The sequence below is a fragment of the Saccoglossus kowalevskii genome, chromosome 2 (assembly GCF_978046115.1).
Source record: "Saccoglossus kowalevskii chromosome 2, keSacKowa6.1, whole genome shotgun sequence".
Lineage (NCBI taxonomy): Eukaryota > Metazoa > Hemichordata > Enteropneusta > Harrimaniidae > Saccoglossus > Saccoglossus kowalevskii.
In genome coordinates, this window is record NC_140642.1 from 47,591,979 (window position 1) to 47,616,695 (window position 24,717).

The 24,717-nt window shown below is 38.5% G+C and overlaps 10 pseudogenes; 8 read left to right on the forward strand and 2 right to left on the reverse strand.

The window, feature by feature from the left end:
* Nucleotides 1-12,441: 12,441 nt before the first annotated feature.
* On the forward strand, nucleotides 12,442-12,561 carry LOC144356623 (5S ribosomal RNA; annotated as a pseudogene).
* Nucleotides 12,562-18,743: 6,182 nt separating this feature from the next.
* Nucleotides 18,744-18,863, forward strand: LOC144345380 (5S ribosomal RNA; annotated as a pseudogene).
* A 96-nt stretch (nucleotides 18,864-18,959) lies between these two features.
* Nucleotides 18,960-19,079, forward strand: LOC146749997 (5S ribosomal RNA; annotated as a pseudogene).
* A 96-nt stretch (nucleotides 19,080-19,175) lies between these two features.
* Nucleotides 19,176-19,295, forward strand: LOC146749998 (5S ribosomal RNA; annotated as a pseudogene).
* A 98-nt stretch (nucleotides 19,296-19,393) lies between these two features.
* Nucleotides 19,394-19,513, forward strand: LOC146749999 (5S ribosomal RNA; annotated as a pseudogene).
* Nucleotides 19,514-19,609: 96 nt separating this feature from the next.
* Nucleotides 19,610-19,729, forward strand: LOC146750000 (5S ribosomal RNA; annotated as a pseudogene).
* A 96-nt stretch (nucleotides 19,730-19,825) lies between these two features.
* On the forward strand, nucleotides 19,826-19,945 carry LOC146750001 (5S ribosomal RNA; annotated as a pseudogene).
* Nucleotides 19,946-20,257: 312 nt separating this feature from the next.
* Nucleotides 20,258-20,377, forward strand: LOC146750002 (5S ribosomal RNA; annotated as a pseudogene).
* A 404-nt stretch (nucleotides 20,378-20,781) lies between these two features.
* LOC144358295 (5S ribosomal RNA) lies at nucleotides 20,782-20,901 on the reverse strand (annotated as a pseudogene).
* A 96-nt stretch (nucleotides 20,902-20,997) lies between these two features.
* On the reverse strand, nucleotides 20,998-21,117 carry LOC144343756 (5S ribosomal RNA; annotated as a pseudogene).
* Between the last annotated feature and the right edge of the window lie 3,600 nt (nucleotides 21,118-24,717).

Sequence of the window (24,717 nt, forward strand, 5' to 3'; positions counted from 1 at the left end):
ATTTCACAGTAGATCTAAAAGGTCACCAATTTCAATCTTTATTTTAAAATACAAATAGTCCTATTGTTAGTCCTTTATAAATCATAATATATAATATACAGCTAAAAAATGGGTGGTTTAACAATTAACGGATTATGGTACGCTCACATTAAATGCCATTGTCTTCATGCGATGTACTGTCTGGGAGTTTGTTCTACCCTGATTGTGTCTACAGGGAATGTTTTCTATATCATCACTTATATTAAAATTTTTAAACAAAATGCTATATTACTATGTAGTGTATTGCAATACTTGATGACCATTTAATTTTCAGGGAAAATGTTATGATCTTTTTTTATGAAGATGATGTCTACTCATGAGTTACTGTAGCACACGAATCTACAGTAAGTAGTGAATGTTGTGAGTGTTTTTTGTGAACGGCATGTCGGCCCTTTGATTCTGGCCCGGATTCACGCGACTAATTGACGTAATTTTAAAACATACGACAATTCGTTCCACGCAACCCACTCTGTAAAATAGGTTATTTCAAACAACACCACTTAGCATTAAGTAGTAATTAACGAGGCGTTATATTCGGACAACTTGAAGCGGTGAGCCAACAACCAACAGCCAACACAGCGACAGGCGGATTTATAACTGTTGTGACGTTGCTTCTCTTTCAAGGGCTAAAAATCGTTCTACGATTGCATCACTTCCGCTTTAGGATCTTGTAATCATGACAAGCACTACGGTTGGCGCTGTGACATCACGTCTATTCAGTCTTCCTACTTAGAATTCATAATTGAGATTGTTCTAGCATTTACTAATATTGTTGACGTTTATTATTTGGGCTTAAATGTAATATTCAAGATAATAAATGTTGCTGGTTATCGATAATAAGGTGGTTTCACATTGTAAAACAATGGAGGCTTTTGAGGAGGGGCTGTGGCTTAACTCAATTGCGAATCAAAATATTCGGGCGGTATAAATAAATCATAGCTTAGAAGAGGCCTTTGATGAAAGGCGGTGGTCTTTGCTCAGTGCGTGTTTGAATTTTATGTAAGCAAACAACGTGTTGTATACGTCGCTATGAGTCCATATCAAACACGACGCGGCGCGACAACCATTGCATTTTAATCCCAAGGTTAGGTAGCCCATGGAGGTAAAAAGGGCCTCCATGGGTGGCCTAACTACAGCATGATCAAGCGCTAGATTGCGTAACCGCAACTATCATTGACCATGGAGGTATAAACAGATACCTCCATGCATTGACTAAATTAGGTTCGTGAAATTTGTTTTTACAATTGCAACCAGGATGGCTGTGAGAGATGTCAATTAGCTTGCCGAGGAAACAAAACTAATGGTTGGTATATATTAAAGGAAAACTAATTTCTTAATGGTTATTCCAAAGACAGCATTGTAGAAACAAAAAAAGCAGAGACTTCAATTTAAGACACTATTCCGATAATGCAGACTACCTTTTCGTCGAAATGTGCTACGTACATAAAGGAAAACACCGAGAAACAACACGCTGACGTCCGGCGTGTTGGACACTTCTGACGTAACCAAACTGCGGCCTAAATAATAATGTGTGAAAGCGAAAAAAATAACTGACGTCGAGACACCGTGTCCACTTCCTGTTATACTTGTGAGCATTGTAATATTTATTTTCCGTTGACCCCTTTGTGGCCAACTATTTCTATGGTAGCACCAGCTACAGGAGATGGTTGTTTTAGCCACAGAGGGCGCAACTCTACCCTACTCCACTGTTTGCTGTTTGCAAATGAATTGTCTCAGAACCATTTTGTTAGGTGTGGTGTAAATGATATCAAATGATCTAAATAAATAACTGTTTCATGTTTTTATTTGTAACTGCTGTACGCATCAAAAATGGACAAACTCTATAGAATCACTAAAAGGAAGATGGTTCATTTGCATAAATTACTACCCAGATAACCTGGGCGTGGCAAGTTAGCAGTTGGGCTGGGTGTGGCAGAGGACTCCTAAACTTTCATTGAGAAGGTACTCGGCTTGGCTTATTCCAGTGTGCAATTTCACCTAAAAAAGGCTGTAATGGCACTTCCTGTAAATTATGAAGACTGTCACTGTATTTCGGGATTGAATTTAGGGTTTGCTAATTGACGGGGTGAGTAATACTCTTGTATTCTGAATTGTTCGACCATGTGCTATTTGTCATAACAATGTTTTTACCATTCATTTGATTTAAACTGTATATTGCACCTCGATTATATTTTTCTTGAATATGCTTCCTTGAAACGCCGAGTGTATTATGTATTTGTGACCTTTTTGTATTTTCTTTGTCGTTAGGTTTTTCTTTGTGTTTTGTTCACTCGCTTACTTTAGTTGTAAGATGAATGAATTGTAAGAATTTCTCGGATAGAAATAAAGCCTGGAATGTGTAAACCTGGCGATTCTCTACCATACATTGTGTTGTATCAACTTATTTTCAACTTGGTCACATACTGTTATCTGCATTTTCTGAATTTGCTTTGGCATCGATTTATAACTATAAATCGAACATGTACACCTTCCTTGTTACTTTACTGAGTAATTATATTTAAAATGACAGAAAATTGGGTTTGGGCGTTCCGGTGGACGGACGTTTCGGCCAAGGGTTTCAATATTTGAAATTCGCACCTACCGTTATATGTGTAGTATCAGTTACTAGTATTTCAAACAATAAGTATGATTTTTGGGCCATTGAAAAAAATGGTATATGCTTGTATTTTATGCATGTATTTATGACCAATTTCAAGAATAAGAGTCGTAACTTTCGTAGGTACAAGTATCGTGACTCTTCCATACATTTCACTTACGTTCATTAAACTTGAATGAAGTCATCGCTTGAAAAGGATGCTATTTACGAAGTTTAAAATAGCCAAGCCTTCCGGATTCGACAACGGGAGCTATCATTTATTCTAAAATGTTGAAGATCGGTAAACATAAAACTAATCTAATATATCTCCTGCTTTTCACGTGTTAAGCTAATTTAATTAGATATTAATGTGTGAACTCTGGAGGTCATTGCCCATTTCTGCACATAATTCAAACACGATGTAATAGAGTTCATATTCATATTCACTCCATTTCAAATAAACTAATTCACCATTGAAACATCGCCCAACATAGATGTCGCTGATCACTCAGTTGTCGCAGCGTGTGTTGTACCATGATACACCCAGTTTCGACTTTTGTAAAATGCGATAGTAAAAATATACGTTTCACTTGGTATCACCATGGAGGTAAAAAAGACCTTTACCTCCATGGTATCACATTAGGGTAAAGCTGTGGATGGGGCGCTAAACGGCGGGATATTGGTACCCTTGAACATGCAATAGAAATTACGTGTATACAGTACATTCTAATTAATCTTCGCAAATAAAACAACAATACAAATAAGAACTTTTCATTATCTAATTTACATAATACTGAACATAATAATGACCGAGAAGACTGGTTGTTACAGTTGTTGTCTATTACACGATATAAGTGATCAGTTGTTCACAGAAATATTTAATACATAGTCAATTACGTGATATCGGTGATCAGTTGTTCACATAAATGATGTCGTCATTCAGTTTACAAAAATATTAAAACATACTAGTAGTCTATTCCGTTATTTCGGCGTACATGCTTAGTTGTTTACATTAAAATTTAGTGTATAACCACATTTTTGAAAAGTTATTTTCCAAACTAAAAAAACGTCAACGTCCTTTAAAATAGTATGATACAGGTGCAAATTTGAAGGGCGCTGGTCGTTGCGCAGCGCGTTTTCGTACTTCATGTAATGAAGCAATGTTCACACGTGTTGTATACGTCCCTATGAGTCCCCTATCCAACAGGACGCGATGACCACCGCCCTTTGAACAAAAGATTTTTTATTTTATATGCTGACCAAAAAATATCAGAATAACAATGTTTTAAACCACAGTCCTGTTTAAATGTCTGTAAAATTAACATCGCAAATTTTGAGAATGTGTTTAAGAGAAGCCGCAGTGTAAATAAACATTGCAAACAGGGTCTGCTTCGTTCGTAGAATTTTTGTTTTGTTTATTTCGGCTCATAAAAAAACGTGCTGCATTTGTTTCTGTCTTTGGCATATTTCAGAATGATAGATATTGTCCGGTCGTATTTTTACGGATTTAAGGATCTGTTTATACCAACCGAGTGCACAGTATTAATTTCACCCAACCTGTCTAATTTCCGCTTTATTTTGAAAATATCGCCCGCTGCGCGCATTTTAATTCGTGGTTTTGGCATCGTTATTTTTGGGAAAACACATCAATATTTTTTTCGTTTCTTTGCCCTAGGAAGTTAGCGTTGGCTTTATCAAGTAACTGTCTCGATAATCATTGATAAAAGGAGCGAGCAGTCCTGGATTCAAACGGAACACAGTTCGGCTCCTTCAGCATGTTAAACAAAAGGTCGTAGTTCAAGTTGCGTGCGCGAATGATACAAGGGGGCAAGGAGGGTAATTTTCGTTCAACGTAATTGCAATATTTTTTTTTTCGTACAGCGGAAATTGGAAAAATAAATTCCGTAATTGTGTAATCACAGGCTAGACGTACGACGTAATCAATCAAATATTTTTATCGTACACTGTAAAAATGTGTCATTTTTCTCGGTACGTACAAGAATTTACATCCAAATTGAAAAAGTCGTAAAGAATAATCCAGCGAAATTACATTTTCGAAACTGTGAAATGACTAGATGACACAATTCACTGCAAAATTCAATTATCACTGTAAATTGTAAAAACGTCTTTTTTTCCTTGTAAATTGTAAAAGGCACTTTTTATTTCCCGTAAACTGTACCAGCTACCCCCTCCCCCCTCCATACAAAGTATCATAGATTGTCGTTCGTCCGTATCGTGTCGTTCGGATTTTAATAGTAATTAATACTCTATTACTCGTTGTATCTGTAAACTTTACCATTGAAACAACAAATTCAACCACTCGTGTACCAGTGATCAGTGTTTGAGCCAGCAATTGGTGTTTTAAATAAGCGAGTGAGAAAAGAAAGTGATATAAATGTGGTAGTTTTTTCGGTCGGAAAAGATCCCGTGGTCGGATATTATGTGATAATTGGTTGCTTAAAACCGATAAAAGCGGGTGATTGGGCGAAATTAGTAGCGTGGCAAGTTTATAAATTCAGAAACGTCACCAAGTAAGGACACGGTAGAAAGAGTTGATAGTAAACGCAGGGGTTTACAGCGGGGGAGCAGCCACCACCCCTTTACCATGAAAGCGTGAAATCGCGACAGATTTGTTTCGTTCTTATATTTAATATTAGGTTTTGAGAGCTGCTGAGTCAAAAAAAAGACTAAATGATCCAAAAGGAACGCGTTGGAGACATATGCCAAAGCAGCATTTGGTTTGCCAGTACATAATTCATTTTTAACACCTTGGCTACTCTATTGACAATGCCTGTTTATCCTGATTTGGCTATAAACCCCAGGAAGAACAACGAAACTAAGAGGATTAAAAAAAACTTTGTCTTAGGTTATCTTACAGTTCTTTCGCTTTTGTTTCCACAACATTAGTCATACGCCATATTAGTTGCCGCCGATACGCCCTTATCAACCGCTTTGCTGGAAACGGAAAACTTTAAAAAAAAAATTCATATCTGCACAGTAAAATATTTCGTTCACTACGCATGCGCAAACAAGTCGGTCTGCAGGGTGACCTTCAGTGTACCGGAAATCATGCAACGGGTCGAAGTTTTAGCGAGTTTTCATAATTTTCAATGTCGTTTTTAGATTACTTCTTGTTTTGTTTTTTTCAACCCTCGAAAAACTAAGGTTGCGAAAGTTTGCCAAACATGGGGTTTCGTATGCTGTTTGTTGTCGAGATATCCCGACTTATTTCGTGTTTCCCTTCGATCGCCAGAAGTGGCAATGTGTTTTTTTCACGTTGAATGTCGCTCATTTATCAGTATTTTTGTCTGGGCACCATTGTTTTTTATGCTATAACCGAAACAACTCGATCATGTGATCTCCCGAAGTCGCCCGATTGACTCCGAAAATGACCGATAGTCGGAGATAAACGTTCATTTGCATAAATCGGCTTATTTTTTAATGCGACGAAATACACAGTCAAAATAAACATTCGACATCGCGGCAACTATCATAGTTCAAAGGAAACGAAGTGGTTGTTCTTCATGGGGTTTATAGTTCCATGGTATACTGTATATAGTTTTGACTTATTCTCTCAACTGTGATGTGGTATTTAATCTGATAGTACTACAACTCTTAATTTAGAAAATCTTTGGAATGTTATTTTTATTGTGATAATCAAGAATATAAATTTGACCGAAGTCGGGAGTTGTGAACAAATATACTGTTAATAAAGAGCTTTGGTTATGTAAGATCCATGGTAAGATCTCCGTGATAAGGGGTGGATAGAAACGCATTCTCTCAACCTCCAGTTGGGAAACGATAATACTTCTTTTGTCTCAATGCGTGTTACACGTTCGTCAAATTGTTTATTTGTTAACCCATGGAGGTCTCTTTTTACCTCCATAGTTAACCCAGGTGAACGCAAGCCTACTTTTCTATTACCATAAAATTAGCATATGGTATGACATATGACAACAGAAGCCTTCTTGAATCACATCTACGCATGCGTATACACTTCGTTTCGATTTTTGGCACAACGCGAGAGACGGTACATTATTTACCGAAATGTGGGAAAACTACGAGGATTTTGTCGATTTCGATATCGATTGGAATGATATATTGCAAGACGGCCCACGAAAGAAGGCTACGGAAACAGAGACATCGACACAGCCATCCATTCTGTCAGGGCCGCAAAAAACGTATCGAACGTACGTAGTTTACGTGTTAAAACACGATCTAAGTTTGATCGAAACAAACAGAACAGCCATTAAAACAGCATTGGGCACTATTTTTAACTTCCACCTCAATATTAATAAAATAATAGCTCAAGTCGGAAAAGTGTGTTTGTGAGGTTTGTTAAAATCAGATACTGTCACTATAACATCGAATTTGGTCATTCGAATCGCCATCTTGATATAACCATAGATCCAAGATATAACCTTGGAGATAAATGATATATCATGAACAATTTTTGTACACTCTAAATCAGGGAGCTGTTTAATTCAGTGATTTTCTGAGAAGAATATCGGAATCTGAGTACACCAACATGATTCGGATATTTCTAAGATATAAATCAACGGTTCTTCAAAAGTTTAGGCATCAAAATAAAAAAAAAAACTTCGAACAGTCGTTTTCTTTGAACGATACTCGACGACCATCTTGGTTCGTGGGCGGAAACAAATATCTACGGGGGCAAAACTAACGGTAAAATGATCGACTGAAATGAACCATTTAATACTGCTTCTACACAAAATAATCTATGTTGGGGAATAATTAAAATATTAAACAAAAATATGACGACTGTGATCGTTTTAGATGTAGGGACGCATTTTCATAGGGTGTAAACTTTTTTGTACAGCGTCACCGTAACAAGGCACCCTGCAATGAACAGTGCTGGCTATGATGGTCTGAAATTCTGGATTTTTGTTATGTCAATTAAATGAACATATCGTTTAAATTACACGTGCCTTATCAGGAAGCTTTTACGGACACAAATTACATACGCAACTCGGAATAATTTCGAAATAAGCTGTATAAAATGACAAAGATTCACAGGCGCAGAGCGGAAGACAGTGTAAATCTAGTCACCGGTTTCACTCCACAAGCATAACGCACACTGTTACCAGCGATCGGGGGGATTAACATCTTAGAACAAAGGCGTTTCCCAACCGGGTGTTGAGGGACTGTGGTAGAAATAAGTACAGTCTCTTTAGAGTGGGACTATGTAGAGAGAAAAAAGAGTGCATTTTTTAAATAATTTCACTTGAGCGACGTCACAACTGTTTTCAGTTTTTATCGCTCATTGTCGCAGTGCCAGGGGTTGTTTTAGAGTTCTGATCAGTTTATAAATATTCATGAAGCAATCGCAGCTGTTCCGAGAATTATTTGGACAGTCATTTAACAATATATCTTGGAACTTTGCAAAACACTTGAGTCTTTTCCAGTCTAGTCTTGATGGCGCCGTTGTGTTGGCACGCCCACAATTGGGACCATTTCATAATCTTTCTAGATGCGGGTAAAACGTTGTTTTCATAACGTCACGCCTGGTTACAATGAAATAACAGGTTATGTGCATTTAAGTGTTATATTTTAAATTGTTATAACTATATGAGTCCACTTGACATAACACAATTTACAAATCAACTCCCTACTGTTGAGTAACCCCAGGTATAATTAATGAACTCATTGGCACCGCTGTAAAATTAGGTGCGTTCAGACGTTTAAACTCACACATTCACAAGATAATAACGGTGTGAAATATGTCTGTTTTTTTTTTAGAAAATGCTTTGTCACATAATAATATTCTGTGGAATAGTATGAAATAGTTATGGGACAAAAACAACTAACCTGCTTTGAAATCGAAAAAAATGGGTCTTTTGATTGCCGGGGACGCATTTCAATGAACTTGATCACGGGAAATGCATGGCGCAAATTTCAAGCGGAAATTCCGCTGTGAGCTCTCGCAATCGCGTCATTTTTACAAGGTTCGCCATTTTTTTTGTCACGTGATAACAATGAATGTCCGGTTAGTGCGAACTTGTCCCTCTATATTTAGGCTTTTGAATCATAAATTCTAAAGTATGGTTCTGAATGAAACAGCAGGCAGAGAACACTTTATTCAAAAACGTCGTCAAACCCTTCTCACTACCTTACCGTGACCATGGAAGGTACTCCTTCCATGTCGTGACAATAGCATAACCCCAGACTAGTAATATTACGAGTCTGATGCATAACGGTCCAGTGGCCGACATCATGTGTGTATTGCAAATAAATAGCATAGCGCCGGTCGGCATTTCTTTATTCTGGTCGGAATTTCTGAATGGCGGTTTATAGCAGCGAGCGTGGGCAGATTTTTGAGAAAATAACGAACGAAGAAATCGATAGGTAAAAAGGTGTTTGAGTAATATTCTCAAACATAAAACGCAACTAGATGAGTTTTCAGTAGACCAGTACACTCACGTGACACTACTTTCCCGAATTAGGTTCGTGCAGGGAGCTGGTTCGTGTAAACTACTTCCTTGGGGAAGCCCCTTTTGTTTTCGCACCCCAGGCCACGACACCAGATCTATTCACACTACCTGCCTAGACTTCGTACTTGATATTGTTGCACATTTGTCGTTATTTTGCGCAAAGTAATGACAAACGAAACAGCGTTAATTTTTGACATAGAACAAAGGGAGATAGAACAGTGGTGGACGGTGGACTAATCAGAATATCGGAATCAATCCTCGGTACTGGCATTTTGTGGTTATAATTATATTTATATTGTGCGTGGACGTTTTTGGACGAGGTGAAACTTTACATTCTCCTGATTGAATAGTGTAACGAAAGAGACGCTGGAAGCAATGTCAGAGTTGCTTCGTCGAAATGAGTTTGAGAACCTTCAAACCGTTTGGGTCCGCTTCTTGGCATATGCCAAGTTATGCCCATCTAATCGTTTAACAGGGTTAAGAATTTACAAAAAAGGAATAGCAGCCTGCATATAAAGTTGAAAAAACGATTTTTTTCTTGATGTCAAACCGGTTGCTATGTTGTAACTGTATGGAACAATGCATTCTAGTTGTCCAACTATGGAATGCGGTAAACTTAACGCTAGCTACTGTACACTATTGTCCGAGTCTCATTCTCGTCGCCAGAGTTTATTTCCGCTTCGAGACTCGACGGAGTAAATCTATGTAGGCTTGGCGTAAAAGAGGCCGGGCCATGGCGTACGATGATGTGGCGACTTGGATTCAGTAATACTCCACTATTTGGCTCAAGCAGGCCTGTAAGGCTGTATGTTAAACAATGGAGCTCCATGGTTAAACGTACGATGTATAAAACGCGTCGACATGCTCACAATACTAACTATTATCAGCTCATTACCGACTGTCACCGAACCAATTCTGTCTTCGTATTGCTTATTTGGAATAAAAGACTTGTTTTAAGAGCAGGTCAAAACTTCCACCAGTATTCGACTGAAGTCTGTCACATTGTATTGCTTAACTGAAGAATGACACCTCTTGGTGTGTGAATTGAGTCTTATCCATTTAACATCAACAAACCACCAACTTATTAATTGCAGCGAATTTCTTAATTTGTAATATTACAATAAATGCGGAGCAAAAAATGATATTATCATGGGGAGGGTGCTCAGCACTGCCAATTCACATCATACTTTTGACGAAATTGTCTCTCGACGAAATATGCATCGGGATAAAGCATTCTGTATGTAGTTTCTACCAACGAACATTTTAATTACAATTTTTCTATTCGTTTTTATCCTCAGACGGAAGTGGAATAGTCTCTCTCTTTCGGTTATAATTTGGTATAGTATACTGTTCTAGGCCAATCAGATCTTGGTTAGACCACACATATTTCATAGCAACAAACGTAGTTGACACTTGCATGTAGATCCACATCCTCTAATGGACCATTATAGTTTTTATCAAGGTATCGGATGATTTTGAGCAGGCACATTACATTGACATTACAACAAATACACATTTTAAATTTAAATATTTTATTATATTATTAAGAGTTCCATAATGTCTCTCACACGGGCATAGCTGTGCCAAGGCAAGTATACAAACCAGTGCCGCTACACATTCATTGTGCATTTAATCAAAGTCCCTCTTCACTAGAGTAGTGCACTAGATATGAACTTCGAATATAATTTATTCCAGGGACGTAACGACCAACGTATTTTATTTAAGAATTGTACAGCTACCAGTCTACAGCCTTTTCAACATCAGCATCCGTTACGTGCACATGTTGGGATCTCGGCATGTGCCGATATTTTAAGCTTTCATGTTTGGGGAGAATTACAGTACTGGGTTTACGTTTGTCCGGACCCACATCGGGACCCACTCGGCTCGTGCAGAAATCACGCTATCATTCGTCGATCTGTTAGTTGACCCAAACATGAAAAGCGATACACATATGATGAAAACAATAATTGACATATTGAAATTAATTCCTTTTGTTATTATAGTATTTATTACGAGTCATCATGCAATGAACGTCTTAGAAGATTCGATTTTTTTGTTTACGTCAATGTAGCATTGCAAGAAAATACCGGTTGCAGCACATGAATATTCGTCACCGACGACAGTTTGCATTCATTTCATTCATTACTACTGTATCCGATCATATATATATATATAGTTATGTGTTCTCTGAAAATTCACCACTGATTTCGATTCGTGCCGAGCGTTCAAGTAGATCTCTAACGTGAACGCCACTAATGTGTACTCGAAAGTGACTTGGCTGAGAAATGATTACGTACTACAATATACTAACACTGACACTCTTTTTCTGATTTTCGAAAATAATGGTTTTAAGAAACATTCATTGTGTGTTTTAATCATAGGTTAATCAACACTATGTTTATAAGTTCAGTAACGGTTTTAGTAACCGTGGTTCAGTCACATCAGACAAAACAAATATCACTTGATGCCACAGTGGTGACACCTCTTTTGTTGTAGAAGTAACACACGTGATTATAAACAATGTATTAACAAACAAGTGTGAGCTGTCTTGGCTGAGTTCAAGTGCAGCCCCTTACACGTTTTTTTCTCCAAAACGTAAAATATGACGGAACTTCGTTCTATCATACTAGACTTTTTTTAGATTTTTGAAATGTCATGAAATTGAACTGATAAAGACGTACAAGAAGCGTGATGCATTGGAGCTAAGCACGTCTGGGGTTACATCAATCCTCAAGCCACGACTGTGTTTGTCGTTGAAGGCGGGATCATGACGCGGGAGTAATTGTACTTAACAAGCAATATAAAAACAAGCCGTACGAGGGCGCTATATACGAATATGAAATAATTTTATTATATTTGCTAAAGCACATTTAAATTGTAAACGGTTATACACACCATGTAAGGATAAATATTATAAGGCAGTTCCTGAAAAACGTCAAAATAAATGTAATTTAAAATGGGCGTACTCTGCGTACATGATGTGGAAGAACACAAGAATACGCCGGAAACCGTTCACGTAATGATCGGTTACCCAGCTGTTGTTTCACTTTCAACGTAAATTGGCGTATATTTTTGCATTTACGTTTCTTCCGTCCAACTTAATCAGCGGTTATTTAAAAGTATACATTATAAACGTTGAACGGAAATCTGCGTTTTTTCAGAAATTACCGTTGATTTACGGTTGACTGAATGAACGACAAACATAGCATTTCCGGCTGACGGTTACGCGACGGATATGCCACCCCCATAGTCCGACGGTTACGCGGCGGATTTACTGCAAAACCGCCATGTAACCGTTGTGTAACCGTACCGGAAACACGCGATTTCATGCCGTGCAATTCCGACGAATATTCAGCCTACTGCCAAACCATTGCAGAATACACCAGTTCTCGTCCGATCGCTTAAGTTAAGCTGCATCGGGCGTGGTTAGTACTTGCATGGGAGGCCGGCTAGGAATACCACGTGCAGTAGGCTCATCAACATTTTTATTCCACATTACATACTAACTTTTTCCTATGATTTTTTGCCTAGCCGTAGCATTAAATGACATCCAATTGCGACGAATATTCAGCCTACTGCCAAACCAATGCAGAATACACAAGTTCTCGTCCGATCACTGAAGTTAATCTGCATCGGGCATTTCCGGCTGACGGTTATGCGACGGATATGCCACCCCCCCATAGTCCGACGGTTACGCGACGGTTACGCGGCGGATTTACTGCAAAACCGCCATGTAACCGTTGTGTAACCGTACCGGAAACCCGCGAATTCATGCCGTGCAATTCGGACGAATATTCAGCCTACTGCCAAACCATTGCAGAATACACCAGTTCTCGTCCAAGATGGACGTGCCTGACTGGTGCTCCTGAAATCGATTTGAATCCACTGCATCCTGTGTCACAGAACTGTCAAGTCCTCACATCTGCTTGATTTCTGGTTAACTGACAAACCTTGCCTATTATTTTTAAATTTGAGCTGACAAATTCGCGTTTCTGAGCTGTCTTCGCGAGTTGACTCCGCCCAGCTGGGTGGGGCCAATATGGCCGCCGCCTATGAAAGCAACCCCAGACGTGCTGTATTGAAAAACCACACGGTATGTATTGCGGACAATGAATACAAGGCAATCGATGTTATCGCGGCGCTGCAGAGAATTTTTGGAAATGATTCACTTGTTGCATGTGTGAAAATGAACGGATATTGGCAAGTGACCTTGTCTAATTTTGATGACGTGGAGATCTTACTTGAACAGGGGCTGTCTATCGACAGTAAAGAGGCACATGTCTATGGTCTCGTGAGGAACTTTACAACTCTCTTCTTTTTTAGCATTCCGGCTTACCTTGACGACGATGTCATTATTGAAATGCTTGAATCATACGGATGTATTATTCGAAGTAAAATAGTCAGGAAACATTACAAAGATGCCCCTGAAATTGAAAACGGCACTCGTTTTATTCGTGTTGAAATGCCTGCACATGTAAAATCGCTGCCGTACGCAGTAAAATTGGAAGAAAATGGTCAATACGTAAGACTATTACACAGTAATCAACAAAAAGTTTGCAACAAATGCTGAGTGATGATCATTTAATTTACGAGTGCCCCAAATACAGGTGCAAACAATGTCAAGAACTCGGGCACACGGAAAGGTATTGTCCACAGTCGCGCTGCTTCAAATGTAAAAAAACAGGACATTATGCTCAACTATGCGAGAGTGTGGGTGCTGACTCCATTGAAAACAATGACAGTGATAGAAATGAATCAGCGCATGGGACAAACATTAACACTAGCTCACCACCTAATCATGATACAACTGAAATTGAATGCGATACTACAACATCGCGGGATACAAGTGACGAACCTCACGACGAACATATCATACCTGCACAGAAATCGAAGGAAGATATTATAGAAGAAAGTACCGAAAAAATGGAAACTACAGATACACATAGCAATCTTGATCGCGCCTCCACCAATGAATCCGGCAACAGACAGAAACGGCATCTTTCAAGCGAGGAAGAACCAAGAAATAGCCAAGACGAATCTCGACAGCGAAAGAAACAACCACGGAAGCCCAACTTAAAGAACACTGCAGTAAGACAAGCGTTTACTCCAAAAAAAGGTGATAAAAAGGCGGAAAATGAAGACGGACAGAGTAACAAATGTAAACAATAAGAACAATGTTTGTGAGTATATCGTTATTTATGGTGTTTTAGTATCACTTAATGTCAACGGTTTTGTAAATAGTGAAAAGATATTGCAAACAATTAATTTGTTTAAAGCAAATCATTATGACATAATTTGTTTACAAGAAATATTTTGGTCAAATTGTAGTGTAAACGATATCACAAAAAAATTAGAAAATGACTTTGAAATATTTTATTGTCTGTCGTCAGATACAGCTTCAAGGCAAGGTGTTTGTTGTCTTGTTAGGAAAAATCGGGAATTGAGGTCATAAATACAACTTGTTGTAATAATGGAAGAATCGTTCAGCTCACATGTGACATTGATGACCAACAAGTTAATATAATCAATGTGTACGCTCCCACTGTAGTTAAGGACAGGTGTGATTTTTTCGATGGCCTGGGGCAATATCTTTTACCTGATTGCGCTAATCTGGTGATAGGCGTTTTTAATTGTAAACAGAACTTTGAAATGGACAGTGGAGGTATTGCAACAGCGGGCGACAGATCACGTGCCAATCTTTTAAATTTAATGAACCAAAATTCCCTCATTGATGTTTGGCGACGACAACTTAAACACGCTAAACAGTTCACTTGGCGTAGATATGATAACGTAAACAATGTTTTACGACAGAGCCGTATTGATTACCTGTTAATGCAATCCTCTCACATACATTACTGTGTATCATCAGAAATTGTAAAATATCCATTTAGTGACCATGATCTACTAAAGTATAATATAAAATTTGATAGGGTCAATAGAGGCCCGGGAATATGGAAGTTTAACAACGAATTATTACAAGATGAAGAATACACCAATAAAATCCAAGAAATAATAGAAATGTCCAAAACCGCAAGTGCATACTTTGAAAATAAACTTGTCTGGTTGGATGCTCTAAAAGAGCAAATTCGGCTTTTTTCCATAAGCTACAGTATTAAGAAAAAGAAAACCCTGATAAAATTAAAAAAAATCATTGGAAAAACGTATCGCCCATGAATACCACAAAGCAGCGAAATATGTCGATTATAATTTAACTAAAGTATTTGAACTCGAGAAAGAACTTGAATCAATTACTAAAAGTGAGATCAATGGTGCAATTATAAGAAGTAAAATTAAAAATTTTGAAGAAGGCGAAACTAGCTCAAAATAATTTTTTAATCTAGAAAAATCTCATCAAAACTCAAAATTAATTACGAATATAATAAGAGATGACGGAAGTACGATAAATACAAGCGATGATATACTTGCTGACGGCGTTTTGTTTTACTCCGACTTGTATAATAAAGAATATCACGATCAAACAAATATTGATAAGTTCCTAAAATTTGTAAATGCTGGACTTGATGACGATGACAAAAATAATTGCGAAAGTCAATTGACAATTGATGAGCTTCATTGTGCACTCCAAAACATGACAAATGATAAAAGTCCCGGATGTGATGGGCTCACCACTGTTTGGTATAAACGGTTTTGGGACGATGTTTCGCATGACCTGCTCGACTGTTATAATTTGGCACTTGAAACTGGTTCCCTCTCATGTAGTATGCAGCGGGCCTTTATTACGCTCATACCGAAATCAAACTGTGATAAACGTATGTGGAAAAACTGGAGACCTATTAGCCTTTTGAACATGGATTATACAATTCTGTCCAAAACACTGGCAAATCGCCTTCGTAGCGTTATTGGAACCATTATATCCACTGATCAGACTTGCTGCATACCCGGTCGCGATATTGTTGACAATGTTGTTTGCATGAGCCATCTCATCGACTACGTCAATGAAACGTACCAGTCAGGTATTTTTTTTTTAAACTCGATCAAATGAAAGCATTTGATCGAGTCGATCACCAATACTTAATGAGTACCTTGAAGACCTTTAATTTCGGACACGATTTCATGAATTGGATAAAGGTATTATACAATGGCGCGAATAGCAGCATTAAGTGTAATGGCTACCTGTCAAAACCATTCACTGTAACTCGCGGCATAAGACAAGGGTGCCCAATTTCTGCAATTTTGTATGTATTGTCCGCCGAACCCCTTAATGCTGCTATCAAAGCTAACTCTGGAATCACAGGCATTGGTATGCCTGGCTGCCGAGATATTTCTCTTGTTTACCAACATGCTGATGGCACAACGCTTAGTCTCCGGGATGACAAATCAGCGCACAGGTCTTTCTAAATTCTAAGTGACTATGAGGGCGCATCAGGTGCAAAATTAAACTATGATAAAACGCAATTGTTATGGCTCGGAACAATGCGAGGGCGCACTGACAATCCTTTCCCCATAAAACACTGTAAATAAGATTAACTTGCTAGGGATTACTGTTGGAAATGAAAACTGTAATTACTTGGAAGACAATTGGGAAAAAAGAATTAACAAGTGTACCAAAATTATGAAACAGTGGTCCCACCGAAAACTGACATACAGTGGTAAAATCTTAATTATTAATAGCCTAGTATCATCAACTCTATGGTACACTCTCTCTGTGTTAAGTATTCCTGATGTGTATGTAAACAAACTGAAAACAAATATTGCAAACTTTTTCTGGAGCGGTAAAAAGCACCTTATTAAATATGACGTTCTAACTAGGCCAGTAAGTCACGGAGGGTTGAACCTGGTTGATATTGGTACGAAAAAGGCTGCATTTCGTTTAAAATGGGTAAAGAAAATGATGGACCCCGAATGTACTCATAAGTTTAAATATTTTATGTGGTATTGTTTAAACAAGTATAGAAATATGAAATTAGACTCCAGTATTTTCAAAATAAATATTGACATTTCAAAATGTGGGGATGTCCCCCCTTTTTATCAAGAGATACTAAAAGCTTGGAGACTGGTTGTAAATATCAGATGGCGCTCTCTACAGTCAAATAATGAAATTTGGCATGAACCATTGTTTTTTAATTCATACATAACCAACAATGGCGTACCTCTTTTTTTCAAAGATTATATTAATGCTGATATTGTGAAGGTTAAAGACCTCTTCTATGAAGTCGTGCCTGGTATTTTAACATGTGCGGCTATTGTAGAAATAGTTTGTGGTGCGTCCGAATCTGAACTGAGTGAACGAATGATTTCCAATCAATATCAACAACTACTTAATTCGATACCTTCGGAATGGCTTCAATTTTGTGCATCAAACACGCACTCTGCCACGTGTAACGCAGTAGTTGCGTTCGAAATTGATGACACTCTCGTTAATATCTGCAAACTTTCGATAAAAGAATTAACACAATTGGTTCACTCATGCCAGGTGGATATACACCCACAACAGTTTAATCCTGTCTGTACAGAATATTGGTGTAACAAATTTAATAATTTACAGTTTAGACAAATATGGAATAATATTCGTACGGATACCAAAGAAAAATACCTCAGGGATCTAGATTATCTGATTGTTCACAATGCTGTTATTACAAATGTATCGTTATATAAGATGGAGAAAATTGATTCTCCATTGTATAATTTCTGTAAATGTGAAAACGAAAATACACTTTATTTATTCACAGAGTGTACAACAATACAGCAACTATGGAAATACGTTTTTGACATAATTTTTAAAATGTGTCCATCTTTTAGTGGTGACAAACAACAAAGTATAATTTTTGGGTTTTTAGACAAACATAATAAATATTTTTGAAATACAATCAATTTGCTTTTATCGCTGACAAAGTATTGTATATATATTCGAAGAAAATATTATATCATCAAAGGAGATCACATTCCCCTCAAACAATATTTTAAATATCAATTAAAATACAAAAATAAAATTTGAATATGATCGCTTCCTGCGAAGGGATGACTAAGCACACTTTGAATGTTTGTATGCTTATAATAATTCCATAGTTACAATGGTCAATGGGATAAATTATAGATTAACTATTCCTTGAAGACTTATATTATGCTACTATGTATCCATATTCCCATCGTAATTAGAAATTGCACCACAGTACCAAACTGTGATTCTAGAAACGTTTATACATTATAATCCGGAGAATTTTTAACCGGATACTTGTAAATGATGAGCAATTTGAAACGTAATATTAAATCTTTTATTTTATTAGTTTATGCATTTGATGCAATTTATGTAATGTAAATGATCCTTTGACATGTAAATTCTTTATAATGAGGCAGACCAGTGGGTCTGTCTTTAATAAAAGAGAAAAAAAACAGTTCTCGTCCGATCGCTGAAGTTAAGCTGCATCGGGCGTGGTTAGTACTTGCATCGGAGACCGGATGGGAATACCACGTGCAGTAGGCTGATAAACATTTTTATTGCAGAATACACCAGTTCTCATCCGATCACTGAAGTTAAGCTGCATCGGGCGTGGTTACTACTTGCATGGGAGGCCGGCTAGGAATACCACGTGCAGTAGGCTCATCAACATTTTTATTCCACATTACATACTAACTTTTTCCTATGATTTTTTGCCTAGCCGTAGCATTAAATGACATCCAATTCCGACAAATATTCAGCCTACTGCCAAACCAATGCAGAATACACCAGTTCTCGTCCGATCACTGAAGTTAATCTGCATCGGGCATGGTTAGTACTTACATGGGAGACCGGCGGGGAATACCACAAGCAGTAGGCTTATCAACATTTTTATTCCACCGTACATACAAACTTTTTCCCGGGATTTGTTGCCTAGCTGAAGTATTAAATTACATCCAATTCCAACGAATATTCAGCCTACTGCCAAACCATTGTAGAATACACCAGTTCTCGTCCGATCACAGAAGTTAAGCTGCATTGGGCGTGGTTAGTACTTGCATGGGAGACCTGCTTGGAATACCACGAGCAGTAGGCTTATCAACAATTTTATTCCACCATACATACAAACTTTTTCACGGGATTTGTTGCCTAGCCGAAGTATTAAATTACACCCAATTCCGACGAATATTCAGCCTACTGCCAAACCATTGTAGAATACACCAGTTCTCGTCCGATCACAGAAGTTAAGCTGCATCGGGCGTGGTTAGTACTTGCATGGGAGACCTGCTGGGAATACCACATGCAGTAGGCTTATCAACATTTTTATTCCACCGTACATACTATCTTTTTCCCCCATGATTTTTTGCCTAGCCGAAGCATTAATTGACATCCAAATCCGACAAATATTCAGCCTACTGCCAAACCATTGCAGAATACACCAGTTCTCGTCCGATCACTGAAGTTAAGGCGCATCGGGCGTGGTTAGTTCTTGCACGGGAGACCGGCTGGGAATACCACGTTCAGTCGGCTCATCAACATTTTTATTCCACCGTACATACTAACGTTTTCCCGGGATTTTTTGCCTAGCCGAAGCTTTAAACGACACGCAATTCTGACGAATATTCTGCCTACTGTCAAATCATTGCAGAACACACCAGTTCTCGTTCGATCACTGAATTTAAGCTGCATCGGGCGTGGTTAGTACTTGCATGGGAGACCGGCTGAGAATACCACATGCAGTAGGCTCATCAACATTTTTATTCCACATTACATACTAACTTTTTTCCATGATTTTTTGCCTAGATGAAGCATTAAATGACATACAATTCGGACGAATATTCAGCCTACTGCCAAACCATTGCAGAATACACCAATTCTCGTCCGATCACTGAAGTTAAGCTGCAACGGGCGTGGTTAGTACTTGCACGGGAAACCGGCTGGGAATACCATGTGCAGTAGGCTTATCAACATTTTTATTCCACCGCACATACCAACTTTTTCCCGTGATTTTTTGCCTTGCCGAAGCGTTAAACGACTTGCAATTCTGACGAATATTCAGCCTACTGTCAAACCATTGCAGCACACACCAGTTCTTGTCCGATCACTGATGTTAAGCTCCATCGGGCGTGTTGAGGACTTGCATGGGAGACCGGCTGGGAATACCACGGGCATTAGGCTCATCAACATTTTTATTCCACCGTACTTACTAACTTTTTGCCGGGATTTGTTGCCTAGCCGAAGTACTAAATTACATCCAATTCCGACGAATATTCAGGCTACTGCCAAACCATAGCAGAATACACCAGTTCTTGTCCGATCACTGAAGTTAAGCTGCATCGGGCGTTGTTAGTACTTGCATGGGAGACCGGCTGGGAATACCACGTGCAGTAGGCTTATCAACATTTTGATTCCACATTGCATACTAACTTTTTCATAATTATTTGTCTAGCCATAGCATTAAATGACATCCAATTCCGACGAGTATTCAGCCTACTGCCAAACCATTGCAGAATTTAATGCTTCGGCTTGGCAAAAAATCATGGAAAAAAGTTAGTGTACGGTGGAATAAAAATGTTCATCAGCCTACTGCACGTAGTATTCCCAGCCGTTCTCCAATGCAAGTACTTAACCCCGCCCGATGCAGCTTATATTCAGTGATCGGACGAGAACTGGTGTATTCTGTAATGGTTTGGCAGTAGACTGAATATTCGTCAGAATTTGATGTCGTTTAACGTTTCGGCTAGGCAAAAAATTCCGGGAAAAAAATTTGCTTGTACAGTGGAATAAAAATGTTGATAAGCTTACTGCACGTGGTATTCCCAGCCGGTCTCCCAAGCAAGTACTATCCACGCCCGATGCAGCTTAATTTCAGTATTCGGACGAGAACTGGTGTAATCTGCAATGGTTTGCCAGAAGGCTGAATACTCGTCGTAATTGGATGTCGTTTAATGCTTCTACTAGGCAAAAAATCCCGGGAAAAAGTTAGGATGGATGGTGGAATAAAAATGTTGATAAGCCTACTGCACGTTGTATTCCCAGCAGGTCTCCCATGCAAGTACTAACCACGCTCGATGCAGCTTAACTTCAGTGATCGGACGAAAACTGGTGTACTCTGCAATGGTTTGGCAGTAGGCTGTATATTCGTTGGAATTGGATGCAGTTTAATACTTCGGCTAGGAAACAATTCCTGGGAAAAAGTTGGTATGTACTCTCTTTTTATTTCTCAGTTGTAAAGTATACAGTTCATCTATGTTAAAAAATACATTGCAAATTTACGATAAAGGTCAAAATAGTAATTAATAAATATAGATACTTACATAAAAAGTATATGTATATAGTTTTTATCAATATCTTTAAAATACGTCATGCATTGTCAACTATCGGTAGCTAAGCATGTGCGCAAGACTAAAAATATATACTAGAATACACGCTTTGCAATTGTATATACAAAAAACGGTGACATACACGCTCTGTGTGTGGCCTCTTAATGAGTGTTAAAGTATTGTCCGAATAGAAGGCAATGTCCGTGGTCAATATATAACCCAGTATTAATTCAACTGTTGGTAAAGTTGGTCCCTATGTAATTTCCGCGGCAGTTGGGAGTTTCCCGTCTGTTACTGTGGCGGTGGACCGAATATGTACCAATCCAAAGGAATACCAGTATTCGAATCCAGTACTAGTTTGACGATCCTTTTGAGAGTGAGATGAACAAAAGCAAGCCGACTGCATTCAATGAATATGTGCACCAGGTCATCGACCTCGTCACAAAAAGGGTATTTATCTGTGTCTGATACGAGAACTTAGTAAAAACCTGCCAGTGGGATATGCGCCGTGGATTAGGCGCCACTGTAGGTCACCATCTTTTTTTAATATGGGTGGCAGATAGCAATTACCAAAGTTAGGTGTAATATCTAAGGGAAACAATAGTATTTCATGCCATATCGTATTTTGTTGCGTGTTTTGGTGTTTAATGTATTGTAGAGTAACAAGTCATTTATATATGGACCCTTTTTCAAGTTTATATAACGGACAGTTTAGCAGGAGATCTCGATCGTCTTCTTTATATATAATATCAAAATAGTATTTTGGATTGTTGACTTGCACGTGTGTATCAAAAGTATTTTCGATTATCCTTTTCCATTTTTCAGGTATAGCTCTCATAATAACGCCCATCGCTAAAACAACACACGTTTGGAGTATATAGGCACTTGACGATGAATGGTGTCGTTATCCAGTCACCTTCCATTGTCGATTAACTGGCCTACTTTAGTGATGCCGGCCTCAATGAAATGTCGCATGTTTAATGGTAAACCACTCAGATGGTGTCTTATAAGTGGATTAAATAATAACGGTTCCTCAGATACATCATGGTAGTTGGACGGATCTTCTATTCTCTTCCAAGGCAATTACGACCACAATAACATGAGTTCTTGATAAAGGATAGGCGTGTTTTCATTGCTTTTACTCACAGTTGTTGCGAATATTTGTTTACCGTACCTCAAGTTTTTGACATTTTGCAGGAAAAAATCAGTAAACCAAAAACATGGATGCTCCGATTCAGAGTATAGATATTGTTGTAGATATTGAAGGTGGTAGGCAGCGATGCGGGATGAGAGATCCACGAGACCTTGCCCACCTTCATTCATTGGTAAGTATTGTGTCCCCTTTTTAATCCAGTGTCTACCTTGCCACACAAATGTTAAGAAGATATCTTGTATTGTTTTTATTAATGCTTTGGGTGGACACAGTGAAACAAAAACGTGTAACAGCCTTGAAGCGACAATCTGATTCACAATTAGAGTACGCCCTCTATACGACATATATGGCGTATATTTGTTGTACCAATCCAATTTGGCCCTCACCTGTTCAACCATATCTTTCCAGTTATTTTCCTCAAAGCTGGGCGTGTTGCCTAGATATGTGCCGAGAATTTTTAGGCCATCGCTGTTCCAGTTAATATTTAGTGGTCTGTTTTTTCGAGATCTCCATTGACCTACCCAAAGACCCTGGGATTTTGTGAAGTTAATACGAGCGTTGCTCGCGCGTTCGTATATTTGAAGCCAACGCTCAAGTTTTGGAAAGTCTTCATCCTCGGTAAGAAAAAAGCTTACATCGTCTGCGTAGGCTGAAAGATTGACCTGTCTATTGTTAACTGAAATGCCTTGTATTTCGCTTTCCGTTCTTATTTTATTTAAGAGCATCTCAATAACAATTGTGTATAGTTGCCCGCTTAGGCGGCATCCTTGTCGAATACCGCGCATAAAGTTAACAGGGCTGGTTAGCGACGAGTTGATGCGCACAAGGCTTTGTGTACCTGAGTAGATTAACTGTATATATTTGATAAAGTGTTCACCAAAACCAAATGCGCCTAAAGTTTTGAATAAAAAACCATGATGCACTCGATCGAACGCCTTTTGTTGATCTAAGGCAACAATTGCTAGGGGAGTGTTGTCCAAGTTTGCATATGTGATTACATCACGTATCAAGCTTATATTGTTGTGTATCTGCCTCCCAGGTACACAATATGATTGGTCGACATGTATTATGTCACCGAGCGCTGATCGTAACCTTAGGGAGAGTGCAATGGTCAGGATTTTATAATCCGCGCACAAGAGACTAACAGGTCTCCAATTAGCCAGTGAAGAATTGTTACCTTTCTTTGGCAGTAAGGTGATAAGTGCTCGCCTGCACGACACTGGTAGACACCCATCCTCGAGCGAGGCTGTGAAAACCTCAAACAAATCGTTGCCAAGCAGTGACCAGAAGCCTTTGTAGAATTCCCCGGGTAAGCCATCGAATCCGGGTGATTTGCCATTGGATAACAGTCTAGCGGCATTTGATAGTTCCTCAAATGTGAGTGTGTTATCACAGTTTTCCTTGTGTGCCAAAGAGAGTTGGGGAAGACGCTGTAGCATTTTATTTTGGCAGACTGTAGAAACGGGATCAGGTGAAAATAAGTTAGAGTAAAAATCTCTCACAATTTCTTTCATATCAGCAGGCGATTCAGTTATAGTTCCATCTGCTTTCTGTAGTTGGACCATGATCTTTCGCTTGCCCTTTTGTTTCTCTAGTTCAAAAAAGAACGACGTCGGGGCATCACATTCATTTAACAGTTGGTGGCGCGCTCTTATCGCTGACCCCTTGGCTTCAGTCCGTACAAGGCTCTCTAGGGCTTCCTTCTTGTCGTTCAGTATACTTTCAATTATAGGGTTGTGGTCTATATCATTTTCCAAGGCTGCGATTTCACTTATTAAATTGCGTTTTTTGGTACGGTAGTTACAGCTGAGTTTTGCAGTATATTGTTTAGTTAGTTGTTGTATTTTGATTTTCCCTGTGTCCCACCACAGTTGAATTGACTTGAAGCGTGACTTTTGTTTACGCCAGGAGAACCAGAAGTGACTAAGAATATAGCAATATTCTTCGTCGTGAAGTAGACTGACATTGAAAGCCCACACTGGATTGTGGTTCGGTATGTTTTGTAGGGACAATACGAGTGTGACTGGACAATGATCTGATAAATGAAAGTGTGAATGAATGGATGATTGCTGAATTCTTGAGGCAATTGATTTTGGTACGTAAAACGTATCAAGTCGACATTGTGTGTTGTTGCGTTGCCATGTAAATTGTTTAGAGTCTGTATTAGTATGCCTCCAAGCATCAATTATTTTGAAACGCTTTGAAATGTTTGACAGAAAAACTGACGACGGCAAGTGTTGTTCTGGATTGTTAGCTCT